The sequence below is a fragment of the Alligator sinensis genome, unplaced genomic scaffold (assembly GCF_000455745.1).
Source record: "Alligator sinensis unplaced genomic scaffold, ASM45574v1 scaffold175_1, whole genome shotgun sequence".
Taxonomy (NCBI): Eukaryota; Metazoa; Chordata; order Crocodylia; family Alligatoridae; genus Alligator; species Alligator sinensis.
In genome coordinates, this window is record NW_005842536.1 from 666,346 (window position 1) to 671,515 (window position 5,170).

Here is a 5,170-nt window from a genome sequence, read left to right on the forward strand (position 1 = left end):
ACAGGGGGAAGTCACGAGGCCGGTCCCAAAGTCAGCCTGCCCAGGTTGACTATCTAGGGCAGTCTGCCTTGTCTTTCCTGCCATGACTGGACATATAAGAGAAGATGTAATAATGTTGGAGGCTGCCCAATTTATGCCCTGATGCCTAGGCTGTTATACACAGCTCTGACCTACTCTATACCATGTCCCATGCCTTGCAGATGGCATCCAAAATATAAACTCTGCCTCAGGTGTCCCCTGACATGCCTGAGCCTCTGCCCTCTCACTAGGGCCTCCACTCTGGCTACTCTGGTCAGCCCACATTGGCCCATGTGCAGTCCTTCAGGCCCCATAAGGCCCTACTCTACATGGCTGCCAGATCCTACACTGCCCCTTCACTGAGGCTATGGGGCCTTGCACCCCACAGGTCTCAGGTGTCCGCAGACATGCCTGTACCCCATTCATGACTTCATAGCCCATTCAGGTCTCAGGTGCATGCAAACAACCTGGACCCATCTCCAGGCCTCACACTATGGGCCTGGTCCTGCCTCAGGCCCCACTCAATGGGCCTGGGCCCCTGTGTTTTTCTGTCAGGGTGTGCTTCCCTAGCCTTTCCCCTCTGGGCTTTCTGGTGCCCCATACTCACCCTTCACTGGGTAGGCAGAGGCATGGCATTTCCTGGAGACTGCCCTGCCGCCAGCAGCCCTGTCACTCCATCCAGCCCCAGTAGGGTATAGTTTTAGGTCATGCCCCAGGACTAGGAACCTCCTGTCATCCCCATAGTTCCTGCCCTGTACCTCCAAGATGTTATGTGAACAGCAGCTCTAGCCAGGCCATGTTCTGCTCCAGCTGCTTGCAGCAAACTGCTGGCCCTACTGCTCAGGGCTTGTTCTTGTATCAGGCAGCTGGTCCCACTTTCCAATCATGCTGCCTCCTGCTGGCCATATGACTCCTGATTGGGAGTACAACCACCTGCAGGCTGATCTGCTGCCTGTTCTGGCCCTTAAAGTGACAGGCACCAAAGGCGCACTGCCACAGAGGGGCACCAGCATGGTCTTGAGGGCAGGGTACTTAGCAATGACTTTAATGAAGTCATGGAAGACAGACCAGCTACCAGAAGACTGGAAAAGAGCCAATGTAATGCCCTTCTTTTAAAAAGGCAAAAAGGGGAAGACCCAGGGAACTACAGACCAGTTAGTCTCACTTCGATACCTAGGAAGTTACTAGAGCATATCCTAAGGAAGGCCATTTGCAAGCATCTGGAGGAAGAAAGGCTGAACACAAGAAGTCATCATGGATTTATGAAAAACACATCATGTCAAACAAACCTGATATCCCTCTTTGACAAAGTAACTACTTGGGTGGATTAAGGGAATGCTGTGGATATAGTGAATCTGGACTTCAGAAAGGCTTTTGACAAGGTTCCACATGACCTTCTCATAAACAAATTGGAGAAACATGGCCGGATAAAACTACTGCAAGGTGGATAGATAACTGGCTCAATAACCATTAGCAAAAGGTAATTATTAACAGGTCCATGTCAGAATGGCAGGAACTTTTGAGTGAAGTCCCACAGGGGGACCTGGTGCTGTTCAATGTGTTTATTAATTATTTGGATGCTGGCATTGAAACCTCATTGAGCAAGTTTGTGGATGACATGAAACTAGGAAAGTTTGTGACCATGCTGGAGGATGCAAGCACAATTCAGAAGGATCTCAACAGATTGGAAAATTGGGTTAGAGCTAACAGGAGTTTTTCTTAATTTAGTATGGACAAATGCACGGTGCTACACCTCAGGAGGAATAGTCAAAAACACAAATACAAAATGGGGGACACCTGGCTGAATGGGAGCACTATGGAAAAGGACTTGGGAGTCTTGGAAGACCACAGGCTCAAAAGGCAAATGCAGTTTTGGGCTGCATCAATAGAAGCATTAGGTACAAAACACAGGGTGTGATAGTGCCTCTCTACTCAGCACTGGTAGACCTCATCTGGAGTACTGTGTGCAGTTCTGGTCTCCACATTGTAAAAAGGCCATGGAGAAGTTAGAGAGGTTCTAGAAGTGGATGTAAAAGGGCACTGGTTTCAGCCCATCTTATGGTCTGTGCTGGCCCACTGGATAGGAACCCACACAGAAATTTACCTCTGGACCCAGGGGTTGCAGTGCAGCTGTTGGAGATGCATGGCTGCCTGTCTGAAGATGGGCCATGCCTGGCATGATTAGCCTGGGCTGTTTGCTGCCACATGCAGCCAGGGAAGGCTCCTGTGGGCTGCCAGGAGTTCCACTGGAAGCCAAGAGGGGAAACCAGTATACTTAGAGTTTTCTCAGTGAGGGGAAGGCACAGGATCCTCAGAACTCATGTGCACCACATGGAAATGCAGAGACAGAGCTAGGAGCCAGAGCCAGAGGCTGGGGCCGGTGACCAAGCCATAGCTGGAAGCCAGGGTCAGGGACCAAGGCAGAGCAGGGAGCTTGTGTCAAGGACATAGATGGACAGGGAGAGGATAAACCCCTCAACAGGAGAGGTGGCACCAAGAACCATTGCAGAGAGAGCAGTACTGGAACTGGTGAGTCAAAAAAGAAGGGTTCAGCGATGGTGGCAGAGATGAGATAAACTTGACTAATTGGTCTGGGAACCAGTAAAGGGGTGACTCATGAAACAACCCATTTTAGATGTGTTTTGTAAAGGGGCTAAGCTGATGCATGGCAAACTCATTAAATGAGGAACCTTAAGGCTGGGAATAATTGAGCAATGATGGACTTATTAATTGATAGAGTGTAAATAAGGATCCCTCGAGTGATGATAAACCCACTGATTGAGGAAGTATAAGTAAAGATCAAAGGAGTGAAGCAGCAAGGAGGGATTTGCTAATGGATGGGCTCAAAAATAATTGATTAGTTGAATGAGTCAGCAAGGGTTGGATTGCTAACTGACAATCCCTGTGGGCAAGCAATCAGAATGACTGATCAGTAGCCTATCACCACCTAGCATTTAACAAGAAAATGAGACATCAAGAAAGATCATGGGCCTGAGCCAAGACAGCAGTAGTAAGGGCAATATGTAAGGGAGGTGGAGCTCTGTGAAGGAAGAGCTTGCCCTCAAGTCCTACCACTGACTGTGTTGAATATCTCACTTCCCTTCTTTTCTCTTTTTTCCCTATAAACATCAAGGCCTGGTGGGAGAGTAACAAGGGAGATTTCAAAGTTGCAGAGTAATGGAGTGAATGAGATGTCTCCTGGATACACACCCTCACAGTGGGCAACAAAGATGATCAAGGGCTTGGAAGGCAAGCATATGAGGAGAGGCTGAAGGACCTAGGTATGTTCAGCTTGCAAAAAAGGTGCTTAAGAGGGGACAAAATAGAAGTCATTAAATACTTGAAGGGCCGCCATAAAGAAGAAGGAAAGCACCTTTTCTCTCTTGCCACAGAGAGGAGGATGTGAATCAGTGGCTTGAAGTTGCAGCAAAGTAAATTTAGATTGGCTATTTGGCAAAACTTCTTCACTGTGAGAATAATGAAGCAGTGAAATAGACTGCCTAGGAAAGTTGTGGACTCTCCATCACTGGAGGTGTTTGAGAAGAGGTTGGACAGTCACTGGTCAGGGATGATCTAGGCATAGCTATGCCTGTGTTCTACCATGGATATTTCCCATGATTCTAGGTTTTGCTGGTTACCCTCATTCCCTGCCTCCCTCTGCTTTTTCTGCTATATGTTTCAGGGTGTTTTTACATCTCTCCAGAGCCATTGGGTGTTGGCTATAGCTAAAGCTGGAGACTTCAACTGGTTTGCTTTACCTGATATAGGTTAAGGTATTAGGTCTATGTTGTTTCAGGGTTGAGGGTAGTCTTACGCAGAATTGAGATTATGGTTGTATGGGATGGTTTGGATAGGGGTGATTTAGCCTTAGGCAGGGGGTTGGTCCCTTCTAGCCCTACTTTTCTATGACTTTATTACAGGGCATTTCCTAATTATATAAGGATGTGTACTCACTAAGAGAAACTTTGGAGTTTATCAACCACAAATCTAGATAGAGAGCCAGTTCCAGGTTATCAGGTGCTTCAAGGAAACATGCTGCCATCTGACAACTTCTTTTTAGAAGGCAGGGTAGATTTGCACCTTGTAGACTAACCAAAGTATGTATGTATATATGTGTATGTATGGGTGTGTGTGTAATGAAAGCTTGTGATCTATATACTGTATTTACTTGATTAGCAGATGCAGTTTTTTTTTCACATTTAACATAGGGTAGGAAGTAGGGGTGTGTGAAGCGGGCCGTATTGGATTCGGATTTGGCCTGATTTGGGGGACAGTGATTTGATTTGTTGATTTGGATCACCGTCCTGACTCGATTCAGCCAAATCTGAATCTGAAGATCCAATTCTGAATCAGAGAATCAGTGATTTGGCCATAGACACAGCTTTAAATGTTTTTGTACATACCTCGATATAACAGGTGTGGCTCGTGAATGCTGTGATGCTGGAGCAGATGGAGCATCCCACAGGAGTGTCGGGGTGCCCCCCATGTGCTCGGAGGTGGACCTGGAAGTGGACTGGAAGTACTTCCACCTGGGTCTCCCTCCGAGAGTGCTGGGGACCCCCCCTGCACGCCCGTGTGATGCTCCATCTGCCCTACCATCTCAGCATTCATGAGCCACCTGGTACCTTGAGCTATGTAGAAAAAAGCATATAAAACTGTGTCTATGTCCAAATCATCGAATCTCTCTGAATCTCTCCAAATCAATTTGGAGGGTTCTGATTCGATTAGGAGAGATTAAAGGGCCTCCTGATTCGTTTCAGATATGGAGATTTGGCCACCAAATTGGACCAAATCTCTGCCAAATCAAATCAATGACTGAAGCTTTGGACAGCCTTAGTAGGAAGCCCTGTACCTTACAATTAAGCCCAAGGCAGTGAGGGGAGGGGCAGGGGGCAGGCAGCTGCTGCAGCTTCAGCCCCAACCCTCACCCCTGCTGCCTCTGCACAACCTGCTACTCCTACCCCATAGCCCCCAGTTTCCACCCTCCCATGCTACTTCTTTATCTCTTTCCTCCTCTGCTGCACTCCTCCTTACTTTTGCTCCATGGCAGCAGGCTCCATCCCTGCTGCAGCCTGGACCATGGAACATGGCTCCAGTCCACCCCTAGCAGTGGTGCTGGCTCCCTGCAATGATAAGGGGGGAGGTGAAGGGG